Source organism: Dermochelys coriacea, chromosome 1, assembly GCF_009764565.3.
Source record: "Dermochelys coriacea isolate rDerCor1 chromosome 1, rDerCor1.pri.v4, whole genome shotgun sequence".
In the NCBI taxonomy this organism is placed as follows: Eukaryota; Metazoa; Chordata; order Testudines; family Dermochelyidae; genus Dermochelys; species Dermochelys coriacea.
This window is the reverse complement of record NC_050068.2, coordinates 141,264,651-141,287,926: the sequence shown is the minus strand read 5'-3', so window position 1 is coordinate 141,287,926 and position 23,276 is coordinate 141,264,651. Positions and strand designations below refer to the sequence as shown.

General features: G+C 42.0%; 1 protein-coding gene across 2 annotated transcripts in view; it reads left to right on the top strand.

The window, feature by feature from the left end:
- Nucleotides 1–3,410, top strand: part of SMPX (small muscle protein X-linked) — a 60,886-nt gene extending 57,476 nt beyond the window's left edge. Inside the window, exon 5 of one of the 2 annotated variants that reach the window (XM_043504755.1) lies at nucleotides 3,350–3,410. The gene's annotated coding sequence lies outside the window, so the exon portion shown is untranslated. Of the gene's footprint in view, nucleotides 1–1,346; nucleotides 2,387–3,349 lie in introns of those variants that run through there. The other variant, XM_043504752.1, reaches the window with a different exon arrangement.
- Nucleotides 3,411–23,276: the final 19,866 nt, after the last annotated feature.

Sequence of the window (23,276 nt, the reverse complement as noted above, 5' to 3'; positions counted from 1 at the left end):
TGGGAAAAATTCCTTACCTTGTTTTTTTAGACAACTAATTTATTTTTACCATTTCTTAATTAATTTGACTTCTTTTCCGAAAAGTATGCAACATGTCCAAGCTATCAGTATTAGTCATGCTGGATTATTTGGTATAGCACTTCTATGTCCTCTCTTATTTGTCTCTGCTGTAAATTGATCGCTCCCAGTCTCTCTTCTATTCTGGTTCCAATTGATAAAGGCCCCCACATCTTAGGAAGAGCAACAAAACCAGTATTTATGTAAAATATTGTGAGCTACAAACTGTGGTCATTTTTTGTGGTGCGATGACTATTTAATTTTTTGAGAAGTTTAGTAAAAGTTTATTGAGTGCAATAGAGTTTACACCAAATACAGATATCCTGAAAATACTTAAAAATTTACTGATTAAACAAATATCCCAAGAGATCAAATTTCCTGCATTTCAGATCTGGTATTTCCTCATTATTGACCTGATCTGTATGACTGAAATCAATGGTAACACTTCCCTTAACTTCAAAGGGGACAGGATTAGACCCTCTGCAGGGTTATACCTTAACCGTAACTATCCAGGGGAAAAAACCTGGGTGCCAGCAGCAGCTGAAAAATCAAACTGTTAGGATGTGCAAAAATAGGGCAGAAAATATTTCATCATATGCTCTCACCTACAATAACGTGTTCAGCGCTGTCAGTCAAAAAACATACAGCAGAAATAGAAGGGGTGTCGAGAGAAGTGGCAAAAATAGAGGCGAGGAGAAACTTCCATATGAAGAGCGAATCGCAAAGGCTGGGACTGTTTAGAGAGGCAATGAATAAGAGGGATATGATAATTGTGTAAAAGCTAATGAGTGGTATAGAGAAGGAAAATTAGGTGCTCCCATTTACTTTTTCTCATAGTTAAAGAGCCAGGGGACATTCACTGAAATTGAAAGGCAACACATGTTCAACCGATGAAAGGAAATACTATGGGGGGATTATATTTACTAAATGCATGTTTATTATTTATCCTGTGGACCTCATAGCCACAGGATGCCATAGTGGCCAAGACCTTAGACAGATTCATTAAATGATAAGGATAATTAGAAGAATCCTGAGGACATCCACAGTTTCATTAGACAGATGTGAACTGTGGGTTGAGGAAGGTACCACATCAAAATGATGGTATTTTACACCCACTTTGTATTCCACTCTGCACAGGTGTAAATGACTACACAATGTGCAAGGCAAATTGCAGATGCTAAGAATATATTTTCAGTAAGAACTTACATGAACTTTCATGATTTCTCAAAAAATGTCCACAAATACAATGGTAAATGATATATTTCTTGTCTTTTTTTTTTATCTTGCAGATCTGAAAAGAGAAACAGAATGAAATATAATGAGTGCAGATTATTGAAATATTTTATATATTTGTACGAAGATTATGAACTTCCTAAATACAAGATACTCCATAAAATTGTCCTCTTTGTACATTTATATCCCTTTCTTGTTGTCTATTTTGCATAATATAAAAAGTACTGGTGACATAACCCAGCACAAAAGAGACAGTGGTGAACCTGTACATATTCAGGAATAAGTTTGATTTTATGAGCAGAGAATAATGTAACTCATAGTTAGAGTAAAAAAAAAAATCAAATAAACCATTTTTTCCAGGGAGAAAGATCTTCTTACTAGTTGAATTTTTTCTCTTGCTGTTGAAAATAGATGCTATTGACATAACAGTTTCATGGATAAAATGTTTTAATGAAAGCGCAGATTGCAGACTTTGTGAAAGGTAATCTATTCCATGCTTTACTTTTACATATTAATTACTGGTTAATGGGTGGGTTTGAAATTCTGTAAAATAGAGAGTTAAAGAACAGTGAAAATCTTCACATATGCTCTTTGAAGATGAGTTCATCCTAAATTCCTCCTTTGCTATAGAGCCACAGTATTTTCTTTTGCCTAAAAATGTAAAATGCACTGTTGCTCAGATATTTATACATTGCTTTTACATTGTACAGAACTTGGTGACAGAAATGCGAGGTAAAAAGATCCTTAAATAGACCGTGATTCAGGAAAGCACCTCTGTTCAGGAAAGTTCTTAAGCTCATGCTCAAAATTAAGCACATACTTAAGTGCTTTCCTGGAATAGTGGGTCTTAAAACTCAATCCTGCAACCTTTACTGAAGCAAATAGTCCCACCAATCTTGATGCGACTACTCACCTGAACAAAAGATAAAGAATCAGGCCCTTAAAAGGTAATATAGAATATTGTCTCCTATATATTTTTCCACTGTATTAATATTGCACAGACATTGAATATGATCAAACAGAACTTTAAATATTATGATAAAATGTGAAACCCACATGCTTGTTTTATATGGAATGTACATAATGAAGATTGTTTAAGGCATATTCTATTTTTGGAAATGAAATTTTATTGTTGGAGAAATTCAATACATTGTATTTCCTTGGTCTTGTGTCATTTACTCACTGTGGAGGGACTGTTCTGGTAATGGTATTCATGAGTTTTCTACCAGTGACTGTACTTGTTCTACATGCAATGAAATCTGCCTGGACTGCTTGTAATTTATTCTGTTCAAATAAGGATAATTATTCTGGTTAGAAAACAGGTTTACAACGGAATGTCACTAACAGTGACATATGTTTAATGCAGGCAGCAGTTTTTCATTTGCTCCATGACAGGATACCAAAGTCAGCCACTAGTATCCTTATATTTTAAGTCATTACAGATAATATTTGCATGATTCTGTACAGGAAATTATACAGGATTCTCAGTCACTTCAACTCAGGAAAAAAGTACATGCTTGTATTTTTGCTTTAAATATGCAATATCAGTGTAGTTTACTAGTTTGCTTTATCCTGTACATGCGTAGCTAATTCCCCTTTATGCACTCCGCAGCCCTAAAGCAAGAGTGTCTAAGGTGAAATTAGAGGAAGTGTCAAGATCCAGAATGCGCAGGCACATCTTTCATTTACACATTGACAAGATTAGCATGACTATTAGCTCAAGAAAGAACAATTTCCCATCTGCTGCATTATCACTTACTGCAATGCAAAACATTCTCTGGAAAAAATGTCATCCTTTGGATTTTTACACAATCTCCAACTGCTCACAAAATTCTCAAGTGGAGATGTTTACTTTGTTCTGTTTCCCAGGAATCTCAAGGCATTGAATTTTAAACAGACCACAAACATTCATAGCTGAATAAGATACAGATATGCATATTTCCCACTATTTTGTGATCTTTTCCTCTCTATAATTAATGAACAAATTCAATATTCTTTGGTAAAGTCCCAGGTTATCTCATCAACGCTCATGTTCTATTATTTAATATCTAACTTCCAGAAAGAAGAAGCTACAACTAGATGGAAATGGGCCTTTGAAAGAAAGGAAAGGTGGATTGAAAGTAAAATGAACAGAATGCACGTATCTTGGAATCAGAGATATGGTATTAATTTTCTATTTTGAGCAACACCATTTTCTATCACTACTGTAATGATATGCATTCTTTTACTGGAGCTGGTAAGAATTACTTGTAAGTGTTTTTATGTGCACAGCAAATGTAAGTCATGCCTGAATGAAGGTTGCCTGTGCAATCTTAATTCAACCCACCTGTGTACATGCATTGTGCTACAGTCTTTAATTACCCAATCACATACTATTTCTTTCCAGAGGACTCTGGCCTCAATTAAATGATCAATATCTATCCTGGGCACTAAATAATTAAATATTTTGTTTTCTTCTTGTTGCGCTGAAGACAGAATTATAATTTCCTCATGGGTTTTTCTGTGGAGCTCCTCATTATAGTATCCGACTACAGCATCACCAACAAAAATAAATGTATTTTCACAACACCCATGTGAGGTAAGTGGCTATTAGCCCCATTTAACAGGTGGGAACTGAGACACAGAGAAGTTAAAGTCAAAAGTATCCACTAATTTTTGGTGCCCAATTTGAAATGCTGAAGACCTGATTCTTTACTTAGCATTACTGTGTGTTCAAACCACAGCTCCCAGCTGCAGCTGTGAGAGCTCAGCACTTCTGCAGGTCAGACCAAGAGTCTCAAGCCAGGCATCCAGAAAAGGAGCATCACATCAGAGCTCTGTGGCAGAGGCAAGGATAGAATTCAGTTCTCCAGGGCAGTATTCAACTTCCTTAACCATGAGCCCACCCTTTTTCTTCCTGCAATTCCTTGCCTCATTCACTGCAAACCTCCTAACTTCTGCAACAAATGAAGCAGGGATCCTTCAGAGACCAGCCTCTTTTACTATACAACTCACGGAGCAAGCTGGCCCACGGAGCAAGCCTAGGGGTACCCGCCCTCCCAAGCCACAGAGTGTGAACTACTATTTACTGGCCCCTGGGTTGGCACCTAGTGAGCAAGGAAGGCCCAGGTTCCCCCGCCCCTGACCACAGACATTCGCCCTGGGCGAGATAGCCATGGACAGTCACTGCTGGGCTACTCGGCCACTGACCCCCCCCCCACCGCTAAGTGACACGGCACAGAATATAACCAGTAGGCAGTACGGCTAGGCTTGGGCCCCAACCCTTCTCCATCCCCTCACCAACAGACCAGTGAAAGGCACATCCCTGACGCAAAAGCCATTTCCCTATCAAATTTCAAGTCCCTGTTCCAAAGCACGGGGATGCTAGAGCTTTTCAAAGAGAAGATCACCAGAATTTCTGAACACATGAAAAACGACATGTTATTCCATAGCCTCATTTTCAGAGATGGCTAAATGATTTTGGCTGAAATTTTCCAAAAACTTTGCTCTGAATTTTCCAAAAACACCAGATACCCAGCCTGGGAAACTTAAGCCCAAATGCTTTTAGTTTGACAAAGTTAAAAGCAGAGCCCTATGACTTTTTTTATTTTATTTTAATTTTTGTTTTATTTCATTTTATCATCCCTGGAGGAGGGGAGGGCAGGTTCTGCCTCCAGGGGGATGAAATGAAATTCTTGAAAAATTCCTGGTGAGGAGGGGAAACTTGAGATGGGGTTTGGAGAGTGAGCCCACCCTCCTCTCACCCTGGGCAGTGGCATGTCCTGTGTCCCACGGCATTAGGCCTGGCTCTCCACTCTGGGATTTGCGACCTGGGACACAGGATTACAGCACCTCACAGCTGTGGTGCTCTGTCATGATGAGGGAGGAATGGCTGGGCCAAAGCTGGCCGACGCTGTGTCCCCTTTTGACAAGTCTGTTTTTGTTTTTCATTTGATTCTGCATTTGCCAAAATCACGGCACTCTAGTTATATGCAACTGAAAACAGGATCAACCTTAATAGGCGGTACAACCAGCCCCACCAATAATTGTGCCACCTGTGTTTGGTTATCTGACAATGTGTGGGGGGGTGTCCCATAGTCATGGGCTGTTACATATTCACTTCTTATTAAATTGGTACTCTCTGAATGTTCACAGACGGTGAAGCTAGAGGCATTTCAAAAGCCTGGCTAGCACAATAAGGAGCTAATATTAATGAACCACAATGGGAGGAAAAATGAAACGCTTTAAATGTACAGCTTGCCTAAGGAGGAACCTACTAAATAAAATATAATAGCTTTCATCACTGTTATCCTACACTGTGTTCTCAGGGTAAACACGAAGTAACTGAGAATGACAGAGACGGTATTGCATTGTCATCACTAAACTCTGTATAGGTCATAGAATAATAGAAATGTGGGGCTGGATGGGACCTCAAGCAGTCATCTAGTCAAGCCCCTGCACTGTGGCAGGACCAAGTAAACCTAGACCATCCCAGACAGGTATTTGTCTCGCTGTTCTTATAAACCTCCAATGATGGGGATTCTACCACCTCCCTTGGTAATCTGTTCTCTTACTTATCCATCCTACGGTTAGACATTTTTACTAATATCTAACCTAAGCCCTGGTCTACACTTGGGGTGGTGTGGGGGGAGATCGATCTAAGTTATGCAACTTCAGCTACGTGAATAATGTAGCTGAAGTTGACGTACTTAGATCGACATAGTTGACTGCTGCCGCTTCCCCGTCGACTCCACCTGCGACTCTCATGGCGCTGGAGTACAGGAGTCGATGGGAGAGTGCTCAGGGGTCGATTTATTGTGTCTAGACTAGATGCGATAAATCAATCCCCGCTGGATTGATCACTGCCTGCTGATCCGGCAGGTAGTGAAGACAGACCTTAAGTCTCCCTTGCTGAAAACTCAAATAGAATAATGGAAGCCAGAGGAAGAATTTTCTGGGTTAACTTTCTATCCAATATTAGGCATCATAGTTTCTTGCCAATGGCAAAAAAGAATCTAGCCTTGTTGTGCTTTACAGAGAAGTTACTAGGGCTACATGGCAGAGGAAAGTTCCCCCAGGAAATTAATGGTAGTCATTATTCTATACCTGCAGCAAGGGATTCAAGGGAAACACCAAGTTCATAATGCTTCCTGGAGGAGGCTTTTTGTCCTCGGCCATTGAACAAAATATATTGTCAAGATTATTCAGATGATCGGCATACAAGCACAAACACGCACAGCTTGTAGAGTCTAGAGATAGAAAGATCATTTTGGTTACCTGACAAATTTAAATTAGCTTTATTACATTTAATACAACAATTTTGACAAGCCTAATCCTTGACCATAAAGAAGTCGAATACATAATCAGCTAATTTGATAGCATCCCAACTATGGAATCTGTGTAATCTGAATGAAAGAGCTACTTTATGGGATGATAATATTTATTCTGGTTTTATTATTTATATTGCAGCAGGTCTTAGAGGCCAAGACCCTATTGTGCAAGTGTGAAAGGGTGCACTCATTCCTTTTCCTGATGCCCTCTGTCAGCTGTTGCTCTCATCAGGTGGCTTAGCCTTCTGGTTAATTCACACACGGTCGAAATGCATGGAGAACCCCTTCCAGGGTAACAAAGTCCAGCAAATGGTTGACCTTCTCTGGGGTCTTCAGCCCCATCTCTGGATAGAACTGCGAGGCCTCAAAGGGCGTGGTACACCCTGTCACACCAAGGCTCTAAGCAAACGTATAACAAAAAGCTCCTACCCTATAGAGCTTACAGTCTAAGACAGTATCCACCTGTGGTCTATAACACACAGAGAGGGGAGCACAAGGAAACAGATGATAATATCATAGCTGGTATCCTGCCAGCCATAACATAGGAAACACTAGTAGAATATATGCAATTACATACATGTGGTGTGTGCTGGATTTACCCCTAAAAGTGATATCATGATGTAATTCTATTGCCTTCAGTGGAGTTATACCAGGGACTGCAGTCAATGAAGTTATACCAAGAATGAATCAGGCCCTTTATATTTAAGCTTTTCTCCCTTATATGATCTCAGTAAATTATTTCTGGGAATATGCAATAAGAATCCCATTTTGGAAACTTTGTATAGTATGACAAAATACAGAATTGACAAATTGTTGGGAAAACATCTCTGTATCAGAGGAGGTTGCCTTGGGGAAAAAGTTTTATTTTTCTTGTGAAGACTTTAGGGCCAAAAATGTTGAAATAATTTTGTGTTTTGGACTTAAATCCCCTGTTTTCTAGTGCATGTACATTTCAACTAAGAGTAAGTTTTAGCTTTATGAATGAAACATTTTTAATCATTCACCTGGCAAAAAACCTATTTCAGTCCATGAGCTCTAACAATTGTCTAATACCATTCATGTGCGGATAAGTTACCAGGGAAACTCATTAATGTTAAACGGGAGGATACCACCTTTGCATGTGCAGGCATATATTGAAGCATTTTCTTTTGGTCTACATCATGTGACTGGGTTAAACAGATCTTACGAGACAAATAAGGAAGAGCTAGAGATAAGAGCAATAAACCATGATAAAAGTCTGTTTCCTATGTGTTTAGAAGGAGTCAAAAACCATTTACAACATAAGCAGAGCTGCTCAAATGTTCCGGTGGACATTGCCTGAGACAACCTAAGGCAGACCTGTGACTAATTGCAAGTCACATAATCAAGTAGTGAAATATTAAAGAGCTCTAAGTGAAAATATTATGGCCCTGGTAAGAACAATGTAGTTCGCATTGACAGGCTGTCGGTAAATCACATTTGGTAGGCTACCTCCACTGGGGTTTGTCAGGATGGTGTATTTTGAACCGTAAGACAATATGTTGCTGTACTTTAGTAAATTGCAATATTGGAATTTGAAGTTATTCTTTAATTTTTAAAAGTAACAAGATATTTTAAAAAGCATGATTTAAAGCAATCATTTCACTTTTTTAACAATGTTTAACATATCTATATTTATATAACTTCAGGTCTTAGTTGTGATCAAACTAAAACACAGTATGAGTACTTGGGTTTGAACGGGCTTGGTTTCATATTAATTTTCTAGCGAGGAAACAGAAAAATTAACAAAGAAGAGAAAAGTGGATGATACTGTCTTTGTTGTACACAAGAATAGATTGTAAAAAAAAAAAAAAAAAAAAAAGCCTGTAGCTCTCAGTAATCACTAAGTAACAGGCCTCAAGCTACGTTCAGCCAGTGAAGTGTATTCTCATAGGATAATATTGGGTTTCTAAAGATGGCATATATATTCACTGTATTGCCCATATGATTGGAATGAGTCTGAACTTTCCTTCTCCACCTTGCTCATTTAATGTAATTTATTTCATAACAAAATTGGTCTAATTAGATGCTGAACTCTTAGTAAAAATTTTCTTCAGATACAATAAAAGCATCTCTGGATAGTTTACAGTTCTCCTATCTGGCTCCTGGCATAGCTGAAATGAATCTGCAGCCTCTACTTTTTAGCTGATGGGAAATTAAAATAAACTCCAACCTGAACAGAAATTTAACCACCACCCCTAGCGGAATTTGGGTGTTACAGGAAAACTTTGCTGCAATAATATAGTATCGCTTAGTACGTCATATGTTGGCTACTTTTAGAATTTGGGAGGTGAGGGGAAAATTAGAGAGATACCGGCTAATGGAGAACACACAATATCTCCAGATTCAAAAGAAGAACAAATCGCCAATGCCCCAGTTGCAGTGTTACCTTATGAAAGACACGTTACATCTCTCTGGCTACAGCTACACTTGGAACTAGGGGCATGATTCCCAGCTCTCACAGACGCATTCACCATAGCTCTCAATGAGCTCTTGTGTTAAAAATAGTAGTGAGACCATAGTAGCATGGGCAACAGCGAGAGGCTGCAACCACTAGCCACCCCAAGTGCAAACCCTCCTGGACCACATGAGTAAGTATTCAGGATGCGTAGCCTGTGCCACTACAGCTACATGGCTACTTTTAGCATGCTAGCTCAATGAGAGCCAGAGTGAGTATGTCTGAGAGCTGGGACTCACCCAGTGTAGATGTAGTCTATGCGAAAGTGAAGTGTCATCAAAGCAAATGCACTGTTTGTAAAGAGTGTTACAACCCCTTCGGCTTTGACAGAGTTCTTAGCACTTCTTGCACACCTGCTCCATGCACAGCCATGCCCTCATCCTCTTTTTTTAATGCTGAAGGTTAACTAGGATAAATTAAAGCTTCCAAGTCCATTTTCTGCAGCTTATTTAGATCCAATAGATAATCTCACTTCAGGTCACCTAACACTTCTAAATGTCACATACGCATGTGACCTGGAAGCATATGCAGGCTGTCTGCGTGCCTGAATACCAGTGAGTCAGTCTCTAAAATGTGTGAGTGAAACAGCATCTTTATTCCCTTCTTTGACGAAGGCGGCTCTCCATGCTGATATTTACAGCAGATCAGTTGAACAGAACAGTCTGAGTGGGAGAGCCTTGGATAAATCAGGAGCCTGACCCTGGGAAAGAGCATCCCTATCACATGGCTGAGGGAATCAGATTCAGTGTCAAATTCATATAATTATTGTGATGCAAAGGTGAATTCTCCACTGAAATGCTCCCACTTGGCAAGACTGTGATGTATGCGTCTGAACACAGGCAAATCCCTGTGTTCCCCACCCCATTTGGCAGGCAAGTCAAATGAAGTACACACATGCTGCAGCCACATAAATGGTCTAAAAATGACAGGCCAGCTCCTCAGCTGATGTACGTTGGCCTAGTTCCTTTCAGGACACTGAAGCTATGTAGACTGTAGACTTTAAAATACTCTGAGTGAGAAATGTTCAGAACAGTTTTTACTGAATATCAATATCATATCAATATAACAGAAAAGGGGGCATTAAAGAAGAATCAGCCTCATTCACTGTCTCTATGTCTTAGTTACCAGTGGCTTATTGGTGCTCATGGTCTAGTGGTTAGAGCAGCTACTTAATATAATAATAAAGAATTTGCACTTTAGGGCTTGATCCAGCAAAGTGCCCAGAACCTCCTGCAGAAGCTGAGTGCCCTTGTTCCCACTGCCTGCATTTTTCTGAGCTCTCAATGGGATTTTGGAAAACTCCACCCCCTCAGGAGTTACTCGGTACCTACCGGATTAAGCCCTCATCTGAAGATGTCAAAGGACGTTTACAGTAATTCAGTGCTTGTTTTTCTGAGGCAGGTTGGTGATTTTATGTTTATTTTACAAAGGGAAAAACCAGAGAAGGTAAGTAACTTGTCCAAAATAACCCAATAAGTCAGTGGCAGTGCTAGGAAGCCCCTTTGCATCACTCAAGCTGTGCCAAAGCATACATCTACACTTTCAGCTGGGGGGGCAATTTCCTACCCTCCTTCTGTTTGAACAAGTGCACTAAAAATAGAAAGGTAGCTGCAGCAGTCTGAGTGGCAGCAGAGGGTAGCTGCCCCAAATACGATCCCATCCAAGTCACTAGGTACAGTATTCAGGGTGGCTAGCTCCTCCCACCACCACTTGCTCTGCAGGGGTTATACTCTAGATTTTTAGTATGATAATTGGTTCAGAGCTAGCAAGGGTCTGGAAATTACAGTTCCAGCCTGAAATGTAGACATAGCCACAGGGATGTAACCAGGGGACGAGAATCTGGCCTTTTAACTCCTGCTTCTTTACTGGATCACCTGGAATTTCCCATTGTCTCTCACTAGCGCAGAAGAGAAATGAAAGCAATTGGCCTTCAAGAATGCAAGCTACTAACATCAAGAACAGGAATGTTTATATTCTTAAGCTTTCAATGAAGAGAACAAAAAAACACTTAACCTATTTTCCTTTTATGTGCAGGCAGCAAAAAATATTCTAACCTCAGCACTGTTGAAATATATTTTTATACTTTATACTTTTTATATTTATATACTGGAATATATTTTGTAGCCATGAATTCTTAAACATGCATTCTTATATATTGATCTCAGCAAAAATGCTGAAGCTGGGATATCCCCAGGGAGTAGCTCTTTAAACAGCAATGATGTTAGGCAATGAATTTTCAATCACTCTTCCTATGAACAGAGGCAATAGACACACATTCATCCCTTTGTTCTGTACTTTTTCAAATTACTGATATGCTGGGCAAATTTTCAAAACAGGGCAACTGTAGTGTCTCAAAAGTGCCAAATCTCAGTATGGAAACTAGGTTTGTCCTATTTAAGACCTCAATTCAGGAAAGTCTCTCTCTTCAGGAAAACATTAAGCACATCAGTAGGACTTAAGCACATGCTTAATGTTAAGCATATCCTTGAGAGCTTTCCTGATTTGGGGCCTATACTAACATTGTAACTTTATGCACAAATTCACAGACAGCATTTCAAGCAAAAGATATATTAGAAGGGGAGTGTCAAAAAGGAAGAGGAAAAAAATCAAAGGAAAATATGAATATCAATATGAAAAAACTAAATATGAGTCCTACCATTTCCACAGATTATATTTTAGGAAGAAAGGCTTTAAGAGAGCTTATTTTCTCTGAGATAAATTTACCCTAGTGCAGAGGTTTCATACATGGCCCCACGTCCCACTTAAGCCTTTAGAGCCAATGACAAAAAAAGTCAGTTATTGGAAGAATAGCAGCTGGCTCAAGCTGAACACAGGCAAGACTGATGCTTGTCAGAAAGGCGAAATGCTTCAAAGAACTGGCCAAGACATTGTGTTCACCTTCCACGGAAGCCCCCAATTTGGCAAAGTGGTATGAAGCCTCAGACTCCTGTATGACTGCTATACTTGGATGAACAGATAGCATCGAGCACCAAGTTTAGTAGCTATTGGCTGTCTAACATAGTGAACATCAGTGAAAATCACGTAGGATCTGAGGCTAAAATAGGGAAAGAACAAGTTAAAAATTACTTAGACAAGTTAGATGTCTTCAAGTTGCCAGGGCCTGATAAAATACATACTAGAATACTCAAGGAGCTGACTGAGGAGATAGCTGAGCCATTAGTGATTATTTTTGGAAAGTCATGGAAGACGGGAGAGATTCCAGAGGACTGGAAGAGGGCAAACTTAGAAAAAGGAGAATAAGGACAACCGGAAGAATTACAGACCAGTCAGCTTAACTTCAGTTTCCCGAAAGATAATGGAGCAAATAATAAATTCATTTGCAGACACCTATAAGATAATAAGGTGATAAGTAACCGTCAGCATAGATTTGTCAAGTTTTCTTTGACAGGGTAACAAGCCTTGTGGATAAGGGGGAAGCAATATATGTGGTATATCTTGAGGCTTTTGATACAGTCTTGCATGATCTTCTCATAAACAAACTAGGAAAATGCAGCCTAGATGGAGCTATTATAAGGTGGGTGTATAAATTATTGGAAAACCATTCCCAGAAGATAGTTATCAGTGGTTCACAGTCATGCTGGAAGGGCATAACGAGTGGGATCTGACCTGGGTCCAGTTCTGTTCAATATTTTCATCAATAATTTAGATAATGGCATAGAAAGTACACTTATAAAGTTTGTTGGCAATACCAAGCTGGGAGGGTTGCGAGTGCTTTCGAAGATACTATTACAATTCACAATCATCTGGACAAACTGGAGAAATGGTCTGAAGTAAATAGGATGAAATTCAATAAGGACAAATGCAAAGTACTCTCCACTTAAGAAAGAACAACCAATTGTACACATACAAAATGGGAAATGACTGCCTAGGAAGGAGTACTGCAGAAAGGGATCTGGGGGTCAGAGTGGATCACAAGCTAAATATGAATCAACAGTGTAACACTATTGCAAAAAAAGCAAACATCATTCCGGGATGTATTAGCATAAGTATTGTAAGCAAGACAAGAGAAGTAATTCTTCTGCTTTACTCTGATTAGACCTCACCTGGAGTATTGTGTCCAGTTCTGGGTGCCACATTTCAGGAAGGATGTGGACAAATTGGGGAAAGTCCAGAGAAGAGCAACAAAAGAGATTAAAGGTCTAGAAACATGACCTATGAGGGAAGATTGAAAAAATTGGGTTTGTTTAGTCTGGAGAAAAGAAGACTGAGAAGGGACATGTTAACAGTTTTCAAGTACACAAAAGGTTGTTACAAGGAGGAGGGAGAAAACATTGTTCTCATTAACCTCTGAGGATAAGACAAGAAGCAATGGGCTTAAATTGCAGCAAGAGCAGTTTAGGTTGGACGTTAGGAAAAACTTCCTAACTGTCAGAGTGGTTAAGCACTGGAATAAATGGCCTAGGGAGGTTGTGGAATCTCCATCATTGGGGATTTTTAAGAGCAGGTTAGACAAACACCTGTCAGGGATGATCTAGATAATACTTAGTCCTGCCATGAATGCAGGGGACTGGACTAGATGACCTCTCAAGGTTCCTTCAAGTTCTACAATTCTATGATTCTATCATCACTGTCTGACCAGCTTTAGGAAATGCAGCAAAAAATTTCCTCTTTGAAAAAGCCTTTCCATAATAAGAATGACACTCATTATACTACCACCCCTTTCTATCTGTAAACCTCGATCAAACAAAAAAAGGAGGAAATTAATATTTTTTTTTAAAAAAAACCCTAAACCAATACCTCTATTCCATGCAGATGTTTGACCGTGAAAAGGGAGATGTACCAAGGACTCTGTGAAGTACACTAAGGACTTCACTGTAGCTATTGATTTTATGTGGAAGGAGCTCAGATACTGCAGTGATGGGTGCCAGTATAAAACCCCAAGAAAGATGGCAAGATGAACTTATTCCTAGACAGAAAAGGAGGGTTGGGGGAGAAGTTGGGGAGCTTTCCTGATGGGAGGGAGGAAAAGATTGAAAGGAAGTCACATCAGATGACTCCAAACTCCAAGGGCTCCAAATTCCAAATGCCAGTCCAGGTGCCGTAGGTGCCCTCTACGATTCCATGCTGCTCACTTCCCCAGAAAGCCACCCCTGACCTCCATCTACTCAAGTTGCTCTATACAGTTCTAAAAGATACTAGAACAGATCCTCAGTGGGCATAAATCAATGTAGCGCCAATGAAATCAACAGACTGAGGTTATGCACCAATATCAGGAACTCTGAGTATGCAGGTATTTTCTGGATGATGTGGGAAAAGAACTAACTCAAATTAAGAGCTATGTCATTCCCCTGAAAATGTGTAATATAACCCCCTGAAAGTTGTATCAAATGTTGAACAGATATTACACCTTTTCTTAGTCAACAGCAGACTGATACATTTTGGGAGGATGGGCAGATGAGTGGCATAAATATTTCATTTCTGTCTGTACCTTTCCATTGCCAACTTCGCAACCCTTGCCACTACCCATTAATATAAGGTTCAGGTCCAGGATACAAGATCTATTTAAATCCTTCAACTACTACTTTTCAAATATTGCTATTTGGTAGAAGAATGGAGCATAGGAAAGCCACAGAAATGGTCATTTCAAGCCACCTGCTGGATCTAGGGCCCCGCGTGGATACAAATTTTGTATCCGCATCTGATCCGAAAACATGGTCTGGAGATTTGCATGGCTGTAGCTGGATCTTAATGTTTCCTTTTTTGCTCACAAAAAGATGTAATTACACATCCCTAGAAAAGACACAGGGTTTCTTTTGTGGTGTTGTGATGTGGGGGAGAACAAATGTATTGTAATCTTTCTCTACAATGTTTGATTTAGCTTATACAGTGGAACCCACTTATGATGAACTAAGATGCAGTGAAACTCCACTAATAGTAACATAGATTGAAAGTACAAAAATATTTCTTTACTTTCCATTGTGCAGATTAAAAACCTGGTCAAAGGAAATATAATTTTGTTAATTTTTATTCCTGTTTCTAAGAAGTGAGGGATATCTAGATTTCACAGGCTGTGAGGCTCAAGGGTTGAAAAACCATGGCCTTTCCCCCTTTAGTAACAGTATCACCAACAAAAATTGCATGAGTGTCAAGATGCTCACAATACCAACCAAAGCAACTGCATGATCTTATTGTTGTCTCCAGCACTCTGTCTTCCTCTCTACAAGACTAATGATACCAATCCTTGTGATGTCAAGCCTTAATTTAATCTCTAAGCTATCTGAGGCAGTCACACTGGCCTTGATTCTGATCTCCCTTACACCAGCTTTACACTGTTGTCCAGTACCTCCATTTGGCTGAAGTCTTCATCTAGCTCCACCTCTCTCATATTGCAGGGGCAAGAAGGGGGCAAAAAACCTAATGGCAATAGTTGCTGATAATTACCACCTGCATCAGGGGTTCTTGGGACATCATGAAACCAGCAGATGGGCTCTATGCTGCCCCTCTGTCCCATGGGGTGAACAGGATGAGGAAAGGGAGGAATTAGACCTAACTGATTTCTCACAGAGGGCTCTAAAATGTCAGGAAAGGGCATGGCATCCTGCTGAAGAATACCAACCTACTTCCTTGATGACAAAAGGATGATTTTTAACACTTAAGAGGGAATCCAAGCCAAATCCAACTGTGTGGGAATGGGCCAATGCTGCTCATTCCAGATTGCATACACTTACTCTAAGAACATTGCTTGGCAGCTTGAAGAGGCTGGAGGGGGTCCAGTGAGTTCAACAGCCATCAGCTTAATGGGGAGCAAATCAATGTGCTCTGCTGAGGGTGGCTACGAGCCCTTAGGAGATGGGTCAGCTGCAGACTCAGGAGCAGACCAGGCAGCCTTAACAGCTAATGAAAGCTAGTTAGTTTTGAGTATGGCCTTGCCTTCTCAGCAAGCTTCCACGTTAGCAGGGCATTCTGCCCTTTGCTTTCCCCTGCTTGCCTGCCATTTTGTTCCTGTGGTGTGATGAAAGGCCTAACATTAGCAGTGGCCTTTGCCCTGCTTTGGCAAAATTGAAAAGTTGCCCAGCAACTGCACAGCTACAGGAAGACACACTTCATACTGTTAGGCCTTGCCTGCAATGGTTTAACTTAGGCCTGGTCTATACTAGAAAATTAGGTTGTCACAACGACGTCGCTCAGGGGGTTGTGAAAAATCCACATTCCTGAACAGCATAGTTAAACTGGCATAAGTCCTCATGTAGACAGTGCTAGGTCAATGGAAGAATTCTTCCATCGACCTAGCTACTGCCTCTCGGGGAGGTGGATTATTTGTGCTGACAGGAGAACTATTCCCATTGGCATAGGTAATATCTACACCAGTGATTCCCAAACGTGGTTCGCGGCTTGTTTGGGGTAAGCTCTGGCTTTGTTTACCTCGCAGCTCCCAGTGGCCATGGTTCACTGTGTTTCAGTTTAAGAGTGATTCCTTTGATTTAGTTTAAATCAATTCCTAACCAACTTGGGCTAACCTGAAATAAGGCTGTTTAAATTGAAATAAGTGACTACACGCCCTTTGAACTGGTTTAAGTAAATCATTGCTCTTGATTAGCAAGGCAATATTTGGGAGCTTGCTGGGACAAGAGCTAGTGGAGAATAATGAGAGCAAGGAGATAAATAATGCAGCTCACATTTGATAAGGATTCCTAATGTAACCCTACTTCCAGGCAGTGTCAGCAGCAGCAAGGGCCAGGTCTACAGGTTCCTTTTAACAATACAAAAACTGGCTCAAGCCCCTATAGCCACCCAAAAATCTGGGAAAACTAAACACTACCCCTAGGTGGCTCTAAGAAGCAATGTTTCCCCACTCATAAGCACTGAGTCTGTTAACAAAAAGGGGCAGGGAACACCACATTAATTTGGGAAAACATCTCAACAATGACTCAAATGTATGCAAATCATGAACACCCACCCCATGGTATCTTGGGCAGTAGTCCCTGACCTCAGTTTCCCACCTCACGGTGTGAAAGTCCGACAAACGAATGCCCCTTTCGTGCACCACTCCCCTTTCCCTCTGCTGCACACCCCGCTCAGTTGCTTGTCCAAAATCAAGCATGCACCCACATGGGTTCACCTTCTACCCTGAAATGGGGGTAAGAAAGGGGGCAAGCAACGCCTCTGCTGCTGCTTGCAACCGTTACCTTGGCTAATGCTCGCCCCTGCTTGCTGCTTTTGTTATCTCCACCGCAAGCCGCAGTGCTGTGTTCTGAGGTTCCACCACTTTGCCCAGAGCTTAGTGATTTCACTGGGTAGTGGGCACCTCACTGCTGCTGCCCCTCTGCGTTGTCTTTTGCTGCTACATTGTCCCTATGCCAGGTCAATGGTCCAGCCCCCTAGACCTGCTCACAGGTGACAACAGCTCTAGTGATCACTGAACAGAAACAAGGACTCTACATTAAGGGAGGGGCCAGTGGTATCTAGGACTCTTTAATCAGAGTTCATATCACCAGACAGAAACACCTGCCCTCACCTCTTTCACTTGGATTTGGCAGCTGTGCTCTGCTCAGCAAGTGAGGTAAATTAAGGAGACCCCCTCAATTAGGGCATATTAAGTACAGTTCTGCTGCCTCGCAGCCATACAGTATGGGTGGCAACATTTCATTACCAATGGGTTCAAGACTAAAGTGAATTGTAACCCAAAAGAGCTAAAATTTGGCAAAGCAGGTCATGGCCAAGGGATGTTGTGAAGGCCAAAAGTAAAACAGGATTTAAAAAAGAATAAAATAAGTTAATGGAGGCAAGGTCCATTAATGACTGTTAGCCAAGATGGTCAGGGATGCAACCCCATGCTCCAGCTGTTCCTAAATTCCACCTGCCAGAAGCTGGAACTGGATGACAGAGGATGACTTACTCAATATTGCCCTGCTCTGTTCATTTCCTCTGAAGCACCTGGCACTGGCTACTGTCAGAAGACAGGGTCCTGAGCTAGATGGTCCATTGGTCTGACCAAGTATGGCTTCTCCTATGTTTTTACTGAGACCCATAAAACTGGGTGCTAGTTCTGAGCTAAGGCTGTTATGAACTGGTGACACAAAAGAGACCCCTCTGGGGGTTTTGAAGGACTCACCTGCCAAAGCCCAGGTTGGAGACAGTTGGGGGTGGTATCTTGTAAGCTTATTAGCATGTGTGTAGGCTCTTTTATTGTTTTTAATATGTTTTCTCTGTAGAACTTCTAGGTAAGGAATGCAATAAGCTTGCATAGGATATGCTGTGTGATAATTTTTAATGGTTGGCAATTACACTGTGAACCATTTCTGAGGGGAGAAGCAAGCAGGCTTGTTGAGGCAGATTATCTTTTGCTAAGAACAACACAGTCAATGCAGGAAACTGTTCAGTCTGGAAATACAGTCAAAAAGGAGAGAGGAGTGGGTCTACAGCCTAGAAAGGCAATAGCTGGGAAGCTGAAAGCCTGAGAGTTGAGCCACTGAGGGGAAATACAGGTGCAGTTGCCCTGAGCTGTGACAGTAATCTCTCAGGGACTGATCTGGTTCCCACTGAAAGCAAATAGGTTTATTTCACCTCTGCAAGCAGGGTGAGCCTGTGCAAATTTCCTATCTGGATCACACCAGGAGGGAGGTGGTGCTCCTGCTGTTTCCCAAGGGTTCACACAACAGAGTTCAGTTTTAACCGGTGGTCTGGTTCTCATAGCCAGACAAAAAAATCAATGTCAAAGTTTCCAGGTAACTGCACCTGTATTCCCCCAACCCTCCCATGTTCCCTTGAGGGCACCCACTTTAGGCTTCTAGCCCCCAGTTGTCTCCTCTCTTGGGCAGAGACCTGCGTCTCATTCCCTCCTTACTGGCATTTTTAAGGCTGCACAGCTCCCTGATTATGATATGCCCAGCAAACTCAAATAGCCTAAACAGGCCAACACCTGTGCTTTGCTGTCTCTCTGAATGAAGGTCACAACCAGTGTATTACCCTCAGTTACAAGTCACCACACAGCCCTTTATAAACAAGTACATTTATTCCTAAGGTGAAAACATTACAGAGAAAACACATTACAACAATAAAAGAACTTCCCTGCATTCTAGAAAGCTTACCAGAGCTCACCCCAAACTCCACCTTAGGGCTCAGGTAGGTTTTATTCCTTCCAAACCCACAAATGAGTTTTTTCCATGGTTACAAGTTCATCCTGCTTCGGGCTTGTCTACACTGGCAATTTACAGCACTGCAACTTTCTCACTCAGGGGAATGAAAAAACACCCCCCCCCCGAGTGCAGCAAATTTTAGCGCTGTAAAGCGCCAGTGTAGACAGTGCACCACTGCTGGGAGCCTCGTGGAGGTGATTTTTTCAGAGCTCTCTCCCAGCACTGCGCCGCTACCAGCGCTTTAGTGTTGCCAGTGTAGACTGGCAGGGAAGGGAGTCCAGGAGAGCTGGCTGTATTTCAAGGAATCCCTGTTGAGGTTACAGGGACAAACCATCCCGATGAGTCGAAAGAATAGTAAATATGGCAGGCGACCAGCTTGGCTTAATGGTGAAATCCTAGCGGATCTTAAACATAAAAAAGAAGCTTACAAGAAGTGGAAGGTTGGACATATGACCAGGGAAGAGTATAAAAATATTGCTCAGGCATGTAGGAAAGATATCAGGAGGGCCAAATCGCACCTGGAGCTGCAGCTAGCAAGAGATGTCAAGAGTAACAAGAAGGGTTTCTTCAGGTATGTTGGCAACAAGAAGAAAGCCAAGGAAAGTGTGGGCCCCTTACTGAATGAGGGAGGCAAGCTAGTGACAGAGGATGTGGAAAAAGCTAATGTACTCAATGCTTTTTTTGCCTCTGTTTTCACTAACAAGGTCAGCTCCCAGACTGCTGTGCTGGGCAACACAAAATGGGGAAGAGATGGCCAGCCCTCTGTAGAGATAGAGGTGGTTAGGGACTATTTAGAAAAGCTGGACGTGCACAAGTCCATGGGGCCGGACGAATTGCATCCGAGAGTGCTGAAGGAATTGGCGGCTGTGATTGCAGAGCCCTTGGCCATTATCTTTGAAAACTCGTGGCGAACGGGGGAAGTCCCGGATGACTGGAAAAAGGCTAATGTAGTGCCCATCTTTAAAAAAGGGAAGAAGGAGGATCCTGGGAACTACAGGCCGGTCAGCCTCACCTCAGTCCCTGGAAAAATCATGGAGCAGGTCCTCAAAGAATCAATCCTGAAGCACTTAGAGGAGAGGAAAGTGATCAGGAACAGTCAGCATGGATTCACCAAGGGAAGGTCATGCCTGACTAATCTAATCGCCTTTTATGATGAGATTACTGGTTCTGTGGATGAAGGGAAAGCAGTGGATGTATTGTTTCTTGACTTTAGCAAAGCTTTTGACACGGTCTCCCACAGCATTCTTGTCAGCAAGTTAAGGAAGTATGGGCTGGATGAATGCACTATAAGGTGGGTAGAAAGCTGGCTAGATTGTCGGGCTCAACGGGTAGTGATCAATGGCTCCATGTCTAGTTGGCAGCCGGTGTCAAGTGGAGTGCCCCAGGGGTCGGTCCTGGGGCCCGTTTTGTTCAATATCTTCATAAATGATCTGGAGGATGGTGTGGATTGCACTCTCAGCAAATTTGCGGATGATACTAAAATGGGAGGAGTGGTAGATACGCTGGAGGGGAGGGATAGGATACAGAAGGACCTAGACAAATTGGAGGATTGGGCCAAAAGAAATCTAATGAGGTTCAATAAGGATAAGTGCAGGGTCCTGCACTTAGGATGGAAGAATCCAATGCACCGCTACAGACTAGGGACCGAATGGCTCGGCAGCAGTTCTGCGGAAAAGGATCTAGGGGTGACAGTGGACGAGAAGCTGGATATGAGTCAGCAGTGTGCCCTTGTTGCCAAGAAGGCCAATGGCATTTTGGGATGTATAAGTAGGGGCATAGCGAGCAGATCGAGGGATGTGATCGTTCCCCTCTATTCGACACTGGTGAGGCCTCATCTGGAGTACTGTGTCCAGTTTTGGGCCCCACACTACAGGAAGGATGTGGATAAATTGGAAAGAGTACAACGAAGGGCAACGAAAATGATTAGGGGTCTAGAGCACATGACTTATGAGGAGAGGCTGAGGGAGCTGGGATTGTTTAGTCTGCAGAAGAGAAGAATGAGGGGGGATTTGATAGCTGCTTTCAACTACCTGAAAGGGGGTTTCAAAGAGGATGGCTCTAGACTGTTCTCAATGGTAGCAGATGACAGAACGAGGAGTAATGGTCTCAAGTTGCAATGGGGGAGGTTTAGATTGGATATTAGGAAAAACTTTTTCACTAAGAGGGTGGTGAAACACTGGAATGCGTTACCTAGGGAGGTGGTAGAATCTCCTTCCTTAGAGGTTTTTAAGGTCAGGCTTGACAAAGCCCTGGCTGGGATGATTTAACTGGGACTTGGTCCTGCTTTGAGCAGGGGGTTGGACTAGATGACCTTCTGGGGTCCCTTCCAACCCTGATATTCTATGATTCTATGATTCTATGACTAGCCTTCAGATCCAGAACTAGAATCAAGGCTGGGCCGGCCACCCATTTCTCTATACAGCTCAGGCCTTTGATCTCGGCCTTCTATAACAGGGGTAACCAGCAGACAGTCACCCTCGCCTGTGCATAGCTTCACAGGGCTGGGTTTCTGCATAACAGCTGTTGGGGAATTTGCATTAACCTCTCCCTAGGGATTCCCCAAGAAATCCACTTAACACTTATTGTCCCAAAAGTCCATACTTGTCTAGCCCGTTGTCAATATAGCCTTTTGAACTCCCAGGTCTCATCTCCCTCCTAGAGAGGTTACATAGAATCCCAGCCCACAATAATACATTTAATATCATATGGTCTGTCAAGGATATTGCAGAAAAGTGCTGTATCTGTCACAGTCAAAAACAGAAAATAAACATTGAGCAAAAATGATTCGTTCCCCCAATTGTGGGAGAGACTGTGCAGAGGGACAATGTCTGGCTGCCTTCCAGGTGAGCTGAGCCTCCAGCACCAAGTCTCTGGCCCAGTTATCTGTACATACTATTTCTAATCTCTGGTCTGTGCTTGTCAAACTATCAGTGAAGATTGCTAGCCATGCACTTGGCAATGAACCCATGCCGGCTGGCCCTGTATACTATGCACATCACACGTGCCTTTGCCACAATCAAGCCTAATCTTATTTAGTCACGCATCATTAAAAAAAAATCTCTTTACTTGTTGAGGATTGCCTTGCACATCATTCATTCTTCCTCGCAAGCTTCTCCACCGTTCATTTCAGCTGGGTTTCACCCAGTCTATAAAATTATGTTCTATTTTCTTACCAGTGAATAAAATTATTTAAACCTTTGTTTGTGTGTTTGTAAATTAAATATGTACAGCACAGCTGTGCATTCTCCCTCCACTCCTCACTCCCAGGGCAACTAAGCTTTTCTTATGGATATGAAGAACAACGTGAAGATGATGATGATGTATGTAACTCCAGGAATTCTTAAAAACGTCCATTTCCATGTCATCAGTTGTGAGTTTGGATCAGACACTTGCTATCTGAAATGGTAACAGAGTCAGTCTGTTTAATAATGTTGCATTATGCCACTGCCTCATTTTTGTGAAGAAGGACAAATTCTGTGGTTTAGGGAGTGCTGGAATGATTTTGAATTAGGGGAGCTGGAGAGGATTTAATTCTAATCATCTGATAGTAAACACATCTTGATCTCAGAGAGACCTCCGTAGTGTCCAGTGCACTCTGTAAATATTCTTAGCACTACCTGAATCTGGCGGGGTTTTGATAGAGGAAACCATCATTTGTGTTCTTTTCTCTGTGGTCTCAGGGCATTGGGTGTTCCTTATCTTCTCTTTTCTGTCCATATAAAAGCAACAGGTGGTTAAATTGGAAGTGACCTCATCACATAGGCCACCCAGCATTGTGGATCATATGTACATCCCACTGCCACTGGTGCTGTACGTTAGCAAGCTACTAGGAGCTTGTCACAGGGTAGCTGGTCCCCATGGATAGACTGAGGCCAGAGCAGGTGAGGCCAACCAAGTATTAGAGAGGGCTGGGCTATACCTGGGCCATAAAGTGCTTGTGGGCAACCGGGGGAGAGAGCCACAGTGGAAGGGAGCAACAGCTGATGATGGGTCCCTGGAGCAAGAGGCCAGATGCTCAGGGAAGCAGCCAAGCTGACTAAAACTGGGAAGCTGCCAGGAGCAGGAGTGACAGAGATGTTCAGGGAGTGGCCCTGAACCCTGAGG